Source organism: Myotis davidii, unplaced genomic scaffold (assembly GCF_000327345.1).
Source record: "Myotis davidii unplaced genomic scaffold, ASM32734v1 scaffold544, whole genome shotgun sequence".
Taxonomy (NCBI): Eukaryota; Metazoa; Chordata; class Mammalia; order Chiroptera; family Vespertilionidae; genus Myotis; species Myotis davidii.
Genome location: NW_006297018.1, coordinates 3,385,414 through 3,399,356, shown reverse-complemented (window position 1 = coordinate 3,399,356; position 13,943 = coordinate 3,385,414). Strand labels below are relative to the sequence as shown.

At 39.8% G+C, this 13,943-nt stretch overlaps 1 long non-coding RNA gene across 1 annotated transcript in view; it reads right to left on the bottom strand.

Moving 5' to 3' along the window:
* The window catches only part of LOC107184489, a 21,373-nt gene extending 7,742 nt beyond the window's left edge, over positions 1–13,631 (bottom strand). Inside the window, exons 1-2 of the long non-coding RNA XR_001515333.1 lie at positions 13,617–13,631; positions 7,229–7,230 (exon numbers count right to left, since the gene is read on the bottom strand). This is a non-coding gene — a long non-coding RNA (uncharacterized LOC107184489). The remainder of the gene's footprint in view (positions 1–7,228; positions 7,231–13,616) is intronic.
* Positions 13,632–13,943: the final 312 nt, after the last annotated feature.

Here is a 13,943-nt window from a genome sequence, read left to right as displayed (position 1 = left end):
GTGGACATCCCCCGAGGGCTGCCGGGCTGCCAGAGGGATGTCTGATTGCCATTCTAGGCCCAATCCCCCGGGGAGCGGGCCTAAGCCAGCAGGTGGTCATCCCCTGAGGGGTCCCAGACTGCGAGAGGGCACAGGCCGGGCTGAGGGACCCCCCCTCCAAATTTTTGTGCACTGGGCCTCTAGTATCATATAATTTGCCAATTTAAATTATACAATTCAATATTTTAAACCATATTCATAGAGTTGTACATCTAATTATGACCTCAATAAATTATAGAATATTTTTATCACTCCAAAAACAAACTCCACACCTCTTAGTGATCACTACCAGCATCTCATCTTGCCCTGCACCAGGCAATAATGAGTCTAATTTTTGGATATTTCATATATATGCAGTCACTCAAGTTGCAGTCCTTTGTGATTGACTGTTTTCACTTGATGTCACATTTTAAAAATTCTTTGACATTATAACACATATCATTATTTTATTTATTTATTTTTATTGCTGAACAATACTTCATTGTGCTGCTTAACCATTTATCCATTCATCAGTTGATGGACCTATGTTTTGTTTTTACTTTTTGGCTGTTAATAATTCTACTATGATCATGAGTGTACAAGTCATTGTGTGAACCTAGGTTTTCCTTTCCTGTCCATTGGATTTTAATCCTGTGAGATAACTGGGCTGATTTCAGCATCTCTCCGCTTTTACTCATGCTGTTGTTGGTGAACATCTTAAGGGTGAAGGTGCCCCCAAATTTAGAAAATAACACTAGTACAGTCAGAGTAGTACCAATAAGAATCAACATAATATGTACCAGATCAGCTATCTACAAAGGTGATCTGTATCACTCATGGTTTATGAGTATGTGGTTGAGGATATTGTCTCTGCAAGCAAGAAGGGAGAAAGTAATAAAAAGCACAGATGACCGTAGTAAAGGGGTCAAGGCTGGAAATGTTGATTAGGGAATCTGGTTTGAAGTGCTGAGGTTTATGGATCTCTGAGAGAATTTTAAAAAAGGAATAAACTGCTCTCTATCTAAATTCAGTCTAAATTTTGTTTGGTAGTTCAGTTTGTTCATTAAATGCCACATATGAGTGAAATCATATGGAATTTGTCTGCTGGTGGTGTTGGAGTATGGTGTAGGGATAAGTAAAAAAAAAAAAAAACAAAACCTAGAGAGAACCCATGGACATTGACAACATTGTGGTGATTTCTGCAGTGTGAGGGATTTTGTGGTGATGATAGAGGCTGCAGAGGGGATACATGGTGACAGAAAGAAGAAAAAAAAACAGAAGTGAGGTAGAAAAAAAATGTCAACCTGGATGATGAACCTATGGAGGATCAATACAATATTCTATCTTCTATTTCTGTTAGATAATCTCTATAATAAAAGGTTTAAAAAGGATCCTTTTAGGTGACCATTGTCTCCATCTGCTGCCAGACTGAAGCTCCCCTAATTTATTTTTCAGAGTATTCCCCTTCTACATCTGTCTGGTAGTTGATATTATCAGTTTTGATCTTATTAGCTTTTGTTATTTTAGGAGCTCTTAGGTTGATGCTATTATCTTTCTGTCTTTTAGAAAGTCCTCATAATTTCTGTTGTATTGATTATATACTTATGTTCATATGACAAGTATATAATCTCTAGCCATATCTTTAAACATTCAAAACATCAGATTTAAGTTATTAACTTAAACATTCAAAGGCCATCAGATTATAAAACAAGATACGGAGTTTCTTAAACTTGTTACGTCTTACCTCAACTTTAATGTAGTTCTAGTCCAGTGATGGCGAACCTTTTGAGCTTGGCGTGTTAGCATTTTAAAAAACCCTAACAAGTCTGGTGCCGGTTCACATATAGAAATTTTTTTATATTTGCAACCATAGTAAAACAAAGACTTATATTTTTGCTATTTATTTTATATATTTAAATGCCATTTAACAAAGAAAAATCAACCAAAAAAATGAGTTCGCATGTCACCTCTGACACACGTGTCATAGGTTTGCCATCACTGTATCTAGTCCATGGCTTTCAACAGATGAAGAAAAATAACCATACTACCACTCCCTTCTCCTGAAAACAAGCAAAAATAAAAGTAAGATAAATAAAAAAGGAATAGAGGAGACCAGGACTGTACATCATGGTCACTGTTTAGAAATGCACTGCGGTTGGAGGACCAGAGGGAGAGTGTGCATGTGGTCATTGATATCAGTTGCTGCTGAGAAGCATTAAAGGGTTAAGAAAGATGACCCTCAAAAACTTTTAGTGCAATTATAAGATTGAAATTCTGGTTCTTATACAAAAGGAAAGAATGAGTGGTTAAAATATGAATATGTGGATGAGACCTAGTAGTAAAGAATGTTAAAGTTTAATGGAAGGGGATGATAGGATGGTAGAAAAAGCTACAAAAATGAAGCAAATGTTATGTTATATAATATAGAGAAGATGCTTTATTTAAAAAGTGTTTAATAGAAAAGGAAAAATTGAAACTTATGGAAGAAAGTTTATATCGAGTGAGAGGCTATCTCATCCTAAAGTCAGATTATCATCATAAGGTAATGGGAACTGTGTGGGAATTTTTAAAATTACCATAGTAAGATGTGATTTAATGGAACCTAGAATATCTTGAACTATTAATGGTAATGTATCTAGGGCATCTTTAGGAACTAAAAGGTCAGCATAGCCTTTAAAAAGTACTTTAGCACTTAGTATTTTGCTTGGTAGTTCAGTTTGTTCATTAAATGCCACATATGAGTGAAATCGTATGTCACTTGTTTGTTGTTGGTGTTGGTGGTGTTAGGGTGTGGTGTAGGGATGGAGTAAAAAGAGGAAAAACTATAGAGAACCCATGGACATTGACTACATTGTGGTGATCAAGACCTCTATTTTAACAAATTTTGGCAATTTCAGTTCCAGAAAGAAAGTGGTGGAAATGTAAAGTCAATTTAAGCTGCTGTAAGAAGTCATTATTCTTGAAATCTGTACTTATTGGCATCTAGATGTTTATAAACCCATCTACTACATTTCATAAACTTGTCCATACATATTATTCATGAACCATTGAGAAATCATATTTTTAAGAAAGAAAGTGAGTCTCTAGATTTCTACAAATAATTTTCTTCAATTTTTTTGTAAAGGCTCAGCATGGAAAGGAAGCATCAAAGAAACATAGGAATTTATTCACATCTCTGGAACGGAACTTGCATGTAGTAATGAAGCAAAAGCATTATTTAGAAAAAGAGAAAACCAGGTAAAATTACATCTCAAATCATTTCTACCATGAATTAAGATTTAACTGTCACTTTACTTTATTAAAACAATAATAAAAATAAAAATTTATTTTCTATCTGTAATTTTCTTAATTAAACAAATTATCCTATTTAAAAATTGACTGTAGAAACTCACAGCACAACGTGAAACTGTTTTGAGGGCCACGATATTATACTTACACTTTAATGACTTTTAAAACCATAATGAAGATGCCTTTTGCATATCCTGTCAACTGCCAGAAGCCAATTCTAGCATGTCATAATTGCAAGAGTTTCATCAAAAGGTTGATGGAACTTGGTGACTCAACAAGGGCTCAGTCACATATATTGCTTCTAGCTAAGCTGCTCTGACCCCCAAATGCCTTTCAAAATTATATTTTGTCTCTGGACTATTTAAGTTACACACAGCCTTCTCCAGATTGCTGAACCCTTCTAGATGCTGGAACAAGAACTCCGGCAGTCCTCTGCAAGTTTCACATCTACCTTGAATGTTTATTTCTGCAAGACATCTTCTCTGTCTGGTGATCATTTCTTCTTTTCATAGTGTGCATCCCTTCGGCATTCAAATAGGCTAATATCTTGATTTGGTTTATGTCTCTCTCTCTTTTTTTAGTTATAAAAGATATCATATGTACAAAAATGTCCGTGTGACCTAAAGAAGAAGTTGGGTAATCCTATTTTTACCAATCATAAAAACACAACAGCATCTTTCCCATATCTGGGAAGCCCCCACATGGCTTCCTTTCTGTTTTTCGGCTGAGTTCTTAAGTTTGTTCTCTGATTCTCATCATCAGTGCTTTTCCTCTCACTTAACTCTCTTTTTCTGCATTGTTTCATATCCCTTTTTCCAGGGTGTTATCCTGCACCTAGCAGGGTTCAGGAATCTGGAGAAGGTATGTGAGTAAATTAAAGAGACTAGACATGAAATATAAATTTGGAATACACGGGGGAGCCAGGGAAGCTTAGCTTCATAAGGTAATGGGAACTGCGTTCTTTCTGAATCTCTGGACCTATGGCTTTTTATTCACACATTTTTGCCCTAAAGCAAAGCAAATACACATATCAAAGGTAAAGTTAGGTAAGCAGGAAAGTATCAGGTTGGGGGAACTGCCTTCAGCTGTTCAGCTGTTTGGCCAGAAGCAGGTAATAACATGTAGATTTTCAGGTTTGGGAAAATGCCCTCAGCAGTCTGGCAGCAGGCAATAATATGTATCTTCAGCACTGCTGAAGCCTCAGAGCTCACCAATCTTTTGATGAACTTCTTGAATTTATCACCTGCTGGAATTAGCCCCCAGCACCCTTTCATTTTTGTTAACATTGTGCTAGCAAAGATCTCTTCTTAAAGCAGACTTGAGGAGACTGTTGCACATTATCTTTCTGATTTCCCTTCTTCTAAAGCCTTGCTCCTTCCCCATTTTCCCTTCCACTCAGACTTCAAAGATTTTTCTTTCCTGCTTCTCCTGTTTTGAGTGGTCTCTTTGATATTGGTACTTTTCTTCCCTTCTTGTAGACTGTTGTCAGTAGGTACCAAAAGATATGTTTGTGTCTTTGCAGCACATTCACATATCATTATGCTTTTCTTCTTCACCTTGGATACTGATCTCGTTTTTAGTTGATATTTGATAATAGGTTCATGTTTTATATTAACACTAGAGGCCCAGCGCACACGAAATCTTGCGCAGTTAGGGTCCCTAGGCCATCTTCTGCATGCTCGCCAGTCCTCGCTGCCACTGCTTGGTTCTCCGTGGTTCCCTGATCATAGCGTGGCTCCAGTTCCCCAGAGCCTGTGGGCCGGGGGGAGGGACCAAGAGGTCACTGTTCTACCCTCTCTCTGCCCCACTGCCACTCACCTGGGTTTGCTGTGGTTCCCCATTCGCCAAGCTTCGATTGGAACCTGAGGGACAGGGGAGGGATCAAGAGGTCAACCGTTCCTATCAGCTCGCCAGTCACACCCCGCTGCCATTCACTTTAGTTCCCCATCGTTCTCTGATCACAGCATGGCTTTGGTTCCCCGGAGCCCGCAGCTGGGGGGAGGGACCAAGAGGTTGCCTTTCTGCCCCCTCACCAGTCTTGCCCTACTGCTCCATTTGCTGTGGTTCCCTGTTCACCATACTGCTATCGGGGGGAGAAGGGACCGAGAGGTGCTCAAAGCACCTCATGGTGACCGGTCGAATGGTCGTTTCAATTGCCACGGTCACTGCCTTTTTATATATAGGACTAGTGGCCTGGTGCACAAAATTTGTGCATGGGGTGGGGGAAGGGGCGGAATTCCCTCAGCCCAGCCTGCATCCTCTCCAATCAGGGACTGTTTAAATGATTATTAAGTATTTACTCTTAAATAATTTGACATTCTCATTTGGTACATTTCTGCAGACTTCAGGAACCCTTAAATATGCCAAAACGGAATTTCAATGAAGAGCTCAGTTTCCCCAGAATTTTAAAACCAAGTATAAAAGAAATGGAAAGTGAGACTACAGGATTAAAACGGAAGGTAATTATAAATCAGTTTTGTGACTCCAAAATCACCTAATTGGGGAAAATAGATATTATTCAATGTTTTGAGCAGAGAAATATAGATTTTTCTATTAAATGTATAGTTTGATGTCAGTGAAAAGACAGCTTTTTTCTTTATCACTTTTCCATAAAGAGGGCCTATTGTTAACTCTCTATGTCTTGAACCCTGGCACCAGTACTAAATAAAAAATAAATTTTGGTAGTAGCTTTATTGAGACATAATGAACATATCACGCAGTCACTCATTTAAAGTATGCAGTTCAGTGGCTTTTTCTATATTCAAAGAGTTACACAGTCATCATCACAATCACTTTGAGGACATCTTTATCCCCCTAAAACAGCAGTTCTCAGCCTGTTCACAGGGATCGCCTAAGGCCATCCTGCATATCAGATACTTACATTACGATTCATAACAGTAGCAACATTACGGTTATGAAGTAGCAACGAAAATAATGTTATGGTTGGGTCACAACATGAGGAACTGTATTTAAAGGGCCAGAAGGTTTAGAACCACTGCCCTAAAAAGTTGCTCTATGCCCTTTAGCAACTACCCTGTGCCAGCTTCCACTTCCTCACTCTTCCTAGTCCTATGAAACCATTACTGTCCTTTCAGTCTCCCTAGATTTGTCTATTCTGTACATTTCATATCAGTGGAATCATGCAATATGTGCTCCCTCAGGACTGCTATTTTATGGAGCATAATTTTTTCAAGGTATTGCTGTTTTGTAGCATGTATCACCGGTACTTCATTTTTGTTTATTGCCGAATAACATTTCATTACATGAAGTGACCACATATTTTAAAATTCATTCATCATTTCATGAACCTTTGTATTATTTCCCCTTCTTGGTGGTGTTAAGAATACTGTAATAAACATTCCTGTCTAAGTTTTTATATGAACATATGTTTTTATTCTCTTGGGAATATAGTTATAAATGGAATTGCTGGATCCTATCTTTAACCTTCCAGGAAACTGCCAAACTCTTTTCCACAGTGGCTGCACATTTTTGCATTTTCATTGACAGTGTATGAGGGTTCCACTTCCTCCACATTCTTGCCAACATGTGCCATTAACTGTCTTTTGATTGTAGCCATCCCGGTGGGTATGAAGTGACATCTTAGTGTTGGTTTGATTTGCAGTTTTCTAATGACTAGTGATGTTGGCCATATTTGCACATGCATAATATCCATTTGTATATGTTCTTTGAAAATCTCTCTACTCATTCTTTTGCTCATTTTAAATTGGATTGTCTTTTTATTCTTGAACTAGAAGTCTGGTGCTTGAAATTCATGCATGGGGGGCAGGGAGGCTGTCCCTCAGCCCAGCCTGTGCCCTCTTGCAATCTGGGACCCCTTGGGTAGGGTCCCTAGCCCTGACCGGTGATCAGGGCCTATCAGGGCTTTCCTTCCCCCAGCTGCTGACAGATGGCCCTGCCCCACCACTGCCACTGCTTGCCATCTGTGCTGCGCTGACCCCCTTACCCCCACTACCAGTCTCCTCCCGCTGTGGGCAACAGGCGTGGGTTGAGATCGCTTGGATGGCCTGGGCCTCCCTCTCCTGGGAAAATGCTGGCCAGCCCCTTGCACCCTCGACAGCATTGCTGGCTGGCGGCCTGGGCCTCCCTCTGTGGGGTGATTGATCGCAGGGGCCCCCAGATCGATTGCCCCACAGAGAGAGGCCCCCCCACCTGCTGCAGCACCACCAGTTGTGTAGCCTGGCCCTTATTCTTTGTGGCGATCGCAGAGCACCCCCTCTCCGATCGATTGCCCTGCCTGTCAGTGGCCTGGGCCTCCCTCTGTGGGGCGATAGTGTGGCGATGGTGGGGCCCCCTCGACCAGTCGCGTCACACCTGCCTTGGCTGGCCTGGTGCCAGTGCGTGTCATAGTGTGGTCATCTGGATGGTCATCCGGACAGTTATTCTGCTGTACGGTTGTTTGGTTGATTTGCATATTACACTTTTATATACTAGATTGTAAGAGTTCTTTAAATACCCTGATACAAACCCTTTATTAGATTAAGGATTTTCAAGTATTTCTTGCATTCAGTAGCTCACCTTTTCATTTTCCTGATGGTGTCTTTCAAATCACAATTTTGTGGTTTTTTTTATGAAGTCCTGTTAATCTATTTTTGTCTTTTGCTTTCTCATCTAAAAAATACTCAAATCCAGGAATGAAGGTATATATATGTATGTTTTCCTTTAAGAGTTTCATAGTTAAGTTTCATAGTTAAACATTTTGAGTTAATTCTAATATATGGTATAAGGTACAGGTCTAATTTTATTCATTAGCTTATGGATATCCAGTTGTCCCAGGAGAAATTGTTAAGAGGATTATACATATATGACTTAATTATTTGGCACCCTTGTCAAAAAGCACTGGGCCATAAAGGTGAGCGTTAATGTTTGGATTCTCCCTTCTACTTCATTGATGGATAAGTCTGTCGTTATGCCAGTACCAAATCAAATTTTATGAGTACTCTATCCCGGTCTCTTGCATATTAACACGTTTTATCCTATATAATGAAAACCTAATATGCAAATCAACTCAATCTGCAGGATGACTAGTCACTATGACATGCACTGACCACGAAAGGGCAGACGCTCAACACAGAAGATACTACCTGGTGATCAGTGTGCTCCCACAGTGGAAGCACTGCTCAGCCAGAAGCCAAGCTCACAGCTGGCAAGCACAGCGGCACGATAAGGATCAGTGAGCTAAGTGGTAAGGAGTAGTGAGCAGGCGGGCAGTAAGGAGCGAGGGCTCCTGGACTGCTAGGGAGATGTCTGCCTGCTAGAGGGCACAGGCCTGGCTGAGAGACCTCCCCCCTCCCTCCCATGAGGGCATGAATTTTCATGCTTTGGGCCTCTAGTATAATAATAAAAGTCAGTGTAGTGGAATGTTTTTAATTCTAATTTTGTGGAGATATTTTGTTTCTTGATAAAGCCTGTGGCCAGCTTATGTTTTGCTAATACTGTGACATGATGGGGAAGGGGCTTCCAAAGATGCCACCCATTCTTTTTTTTCTCCATTCAGACCTTTAACTTCTAACCCAATGCCTCCCACTTTACTTCCATTCCATGAAATTCTGGTAACAGGATCTGCTGAATTAGCCATTTACTTCATTGTGTTTAACTCATACTTCATAGACTCAATGCCTGGGGAGGAGAAGATTAAAATCTGGACTGTCACCATTCCTCTTTAGAAATGTCTTAATTTGAGCCCTAACTGGTTTGGCTCAGTGGATATTAAGGGATTTGATTCTGGTCAAGGGCACATACCTCGGTTGTGGGCTCCTCCCTGGCCATTAATGTTTCATTCCCTATCTCTTGCACTCTCTCTAAAATAAATCAATGGAAAAATAACCTTGGGTGAGGACTAAAAAAAAATGTTAAAAGATAAAAAATAAATGTCTCAATATGAAATCTCAAAATTTTAAAGCCAATTTGTTTTCTATGGAGAAACGTTGTGGTATAAAGTAAAGTAAGCTTGAAGTAACCTAGAGGAGGTTTTTCCACTGAGATTTAAAATGTTCTCTGTTTCCTCCCTGAGGAAAGGAAAACTTATTCCTAACCATGGAATGCTTCTTTGTGGACCTTGGCTGTGCCCTCATAGACTTTGCTCTGTCCTTTTCATAAGAAATGACGTGTGCTTACAGCTCTTGTCTTAGCTGCTTCCTCCCTGTAAAACATCTGAAAACCCACAGGCCTCTTTTTATTGTGTACTGTCTTGGTCTCCCTCAGGAGCTAGCAGGCAAGGTTTGTGTTACTACAATTCTCTTAGGAGCTTTGAGTTTCCTATGAATTTTATTAGGGTTCATGGCATTAGAAAAGCCACCTTACAAATTGTTTTCAGATAAGCTCTTCACCTGGGGCTTCCTGGAGATGTTGTAGGACAGCTCCTTTAAAATTCTTACATTCTGAAAATCTTTAAAGGAATTTGAGGCACCACGTTAATGTTTCTGAGCTCTTAGGGTTTTATAAGTCTTAGCTTCATCCTTAGACCATGTTTTCCTAGAATACACTGGATTTGATGTGAACCCAGAAAGCCATTTCTTTGTTTTGGCGTTGACAATTGGACATGTGGGAGAAGTTATAAATGGGAAACGGGTATTTGAAACCCATAAACCCAGGATCTCTTATATTTAATTGTCCTTCTTTAGCTTATCTTTCTCATTGATTTCAATTTCAGCTGCTTCCTAGCGAGAATCCCTATTAATTCTCTTTCAGTGTCACATTTTAAGCCCTTGCTGTCAGCCTCCTCAGGAGCTTGCAGTGAGGCCACCTCATTTTCTTTCCACCAGCTGGTATGACGTGAAGCTGGGAAGTGGAATCATCTTGAGGCTGGTTCACTCTCCAGTTAGACAGTTGCAGAAGGCTTTTGTCTGGGACGTTCACTGGGGCAGTCTCAGGTGGACACCTGTGTGAGGACTGACCATGTGGCCTGGGCTGCTTTGTTCTTCACAACCTGGTGGCTGGGTTCCCAGGGTGAGCTCCCCTAGGAAGTAAGTCAGATGGCACCCAGACATAGCAGTCACACAACAGTCACCATATCCTATTCACCACAACCCAGTGAGCACTCAGACCAGCACCTATTTCCTGGACAAGTGCCAAACAATCTGGAGACGTGCTTCAAAACTCGGCATCACTCATCTTGTCTTACCAAACAGTCATTGTATCTAAATGAAAGTAGTTCTTCCCAAGTCATTATCACTGACGTTCCAGCAAGTTTGTTGTTGATGATACTGTCTTTGTTTAGTCTGCTCCCTTCTTTAGTGGGATGTATCAAAGAATTTCAAGATAGCACTATTGAATCAAGCCCCTCCTCCATTTTCTTGGTTCTGAAAAATGTAGGGCTCATCTCACTAAATGTAGGGAGAGATGCACTTTCTCAGTAAACCAGGGAATCATTTCATCATGGAATGCAATTCAAATTAGCATCAAAAGTTTGTAGTTCAGTAAAAGACTTATGGCATTAGAATCTAAATATATCAGATTAATAAATTATTCTCATATTGAAAATGTTATTTTTGGAGGCATTTGGTGACTCAGTCCTGAATACTTCAATATAATATCCCTAAAAATGTTTTTAAAGATTGTGAAGTGTTAAGATGGGGAAGAGGAATGGGACTTCCTATTAAGAGACAATGTATAGTCATTTTGTGGAGGAGAGACATGAAAAAGTCATAGAAAAAAAGAGTCTAAAATCAAGTGCAGACGTTGTGTGACAAAGACAAGAGCAGTAAATATTTTTTTGGAATTCCTGGTCATTTTCACTTTGGCCTTGATTCTGAGTAACTCAAGGTTCCACATTTTAAGACTCAACCACAGTACAGATAACATTTTATTGCAATTGGATTTGTTTCAGAATTTCATGCTGTTAAACTATAAAGAATTTAAATTTAAAAAGAAATTTCAGACAGGTGCCCACACCTTCATAACCAAACTCTATTATTTCACTCATGCGGAATGATGAGTTTATAGCAGCTTCAAAATGTAAGCATTGCCCTGAAGAAAATACAGTTCAGCTGGAGGAAGAATTCAAATTACTTCAAAAGAAATGTGAAGAAATGACGACTAGAATAGAGTGGTGGAAACAAGAAGCAATAAGAATCAGAAGACAAATGGAAATAAATAGGGCAAAACACCATGAAGAAGAACAGTGTCTAGAGAGGATTGGAGAATGTGCAAGACCCGACGTAGCATATAGATTAGAACAAATCAGGCAATTTTTCCAGGTTAATTTATTGTCCTTGAATAGCTTTATTTCATTTTACTTTGGATACAGGCAATGTATGTGTTTCCCCTTCTTCCCTTAATGGCAGCTTGTTCTGTAGATTTCAGGAAGTAAGGTGGCATGTTTCTCCTTTCAGTACTTTAGTTTCCATCATTACCAGCACTAAGTTGATCTTGCAGAATTATTCTTACTAGAGGATCATTTTATTTTTAAGATGATTTGATGAAAAACAAGACGATTAGGAAAAAATAAAAGTCATGATTAAAAAATTATACAATTATTTATGTTGTCCATATTTAAGAATTTAAATTGATTTTATTATTCTTTGATTTATCAGAATGTGTGAGTACTAATAAAAGAAAGATTTTTTGCTAAGCAAAATAAGCAAGTCAGAGAAAGACAAATACCATAGAACCTCCTTAATAACGTGTGCAATCTAAGGAACAAGATAAACAGATGAACAAAAGAGAACCAGAGGCATCCATACATGAAACAGACTGGCAAATGTCAGAGAGGAGGGGAGGGGGGCTGGAGAAAGGAAGGGGAAGAGATTAGCTAAACAGCATCTATGCATGCACACAGACAACAGTGTGGTGGTGGGCAAGGAGGGGCAGGTCTCGTGGCCCTGTGGAATGGGGTCTTGTAAGTACAGCCCTCCCAGAAGGCAGCGAGTATTACTTGATAAGCCATCTACATCACTGATAGCCTCCCAACTTTCGATTACTCCTTAGTTATGGGACCCCCTCCCCCAACTTCTTAGAAACATCAGTACTTTTTTACAATAATTTAGAACCTATACCTGAATATAGTAAATGTGCTTTGATACATTTTCATTGCTAAAATGCGATGTAATGGCAAATTCCCTTTATTACTGTGTCTACTTAAAAGAATGCAAGTCTCTTAGGGGAAAATAAAATACTAAGCATTTGTTGTTTACAATCTTTGCAGTTCTAAGGGGCAGCTAACAGAACTCAGCACCAAACTTCTTCTCGTTTCAGAAACAGGAAGCAGAGGACTAATAAGAGGCCCTTCCTGGAGACACCTTGTGTTGGATATCCTAATAACAGTTCGTATGCAATAGGAAATTTGCTGATTCCTACTTTGAGAATTCCTAATGTTTATGAATTAAATAATCTTATACTGTTAAGAGCATTAATTTCTATTTTTAAGTGGAAAGTTTTGTCATCTTTTTACATGAAAGAAAATTCTTAATTTCTACTTTATTTCAGTTTTTATAAAATGTTTTGCTGAGAAGTTGTACATTTTCTAAATAGTTAAATAAATATTTGCATTTATAATGTGTTTTATATTTGCATTTTTAAAGGAAGTTCCCTTATGTCTGAATATCTTGCCAGCCCTTAAATGACTGATGACTAAGATGACAGTGATAGGCAGTCTTGATATTGCCGCTAGTTTTCATTGTGCATCAGTTATTAATACATCCATTCCTCATCTCATTTATTGAGTTCTTTAGCTCCAGAATTTGTTTGGTTCTTTGTACAGTTTTCATCTCTTTGGTAAAGTTCTCCTTCTGTTCCTTAATTTTATTCCTGAGCTCATTGAACTGCCTTTTGAGTGTTCTTGTATCTCATTGAGTTTCCTCATGACTGTTGTTTTGATTTCTCTCTCATTTATGTAAAAATTGTCTGCTATTTTGAGTTCCTTTCTGAGAACTGTCATTGTCTTCCTATGTTAGTGTTATCTTGGTGGTCCATGCTGCTTGATGGGTTGTTCCTCTGCTGGTGTATTTGAAGTAGTGAACACTTTTCTTATTTAGGAACATTTTGCTTTCCACAGTTGAGCAGGTTCATAATTTGGGGTCTTTAGTTTTCGAGTAGATGGTAGGATAGGGCAGTTTTTGTTTCCTCTTACCTATACTAGTTAAGCTTGGGGAGGGCATGCTTGTGAGTCAAGGTGTGGGAGGTTTAGCCTTGGACATGGTTGGGGGGTTACCAGGTCCTAGATGCTGGTACAGGATCTGGCTTATCTGGGTCTCAGGGCACCACCACCATGGCAGGGAATGGGGCCAGTTGAGGGAAGCCCATTTGTGAGGCCAAGGGGCTGCTGCCTCATTTCCTGTGACCACTGGCGGCACTGTGCTGTGGCCTGGGGCCTGGAGACTTGGTTCTGTTCCTGCTACTGTTCTGTGGTGGTGAAACTGAGGAGGAATCTGCATTTTGGGGGGGGGGGCAGGCAGGGCGTTAGGAATGTGGCTGAGCTGCTGCCCTCCCCTGGTTTGTGTTGTAAAGCCTGCACCCTGACTCCTCAATCACTACTGTGTTTGCTGGAGCTGTAGGTTCAGTTTTGCTGCAGTGATGAGTCTGTCCCTGGTCTCCCCCCTCCCGCTCACCCACTTCCCTCCTCTCCTAAACACTCCAATAAGATCACCTTCCAGAGTACTGGTGCATGGATCTTTTAGTGT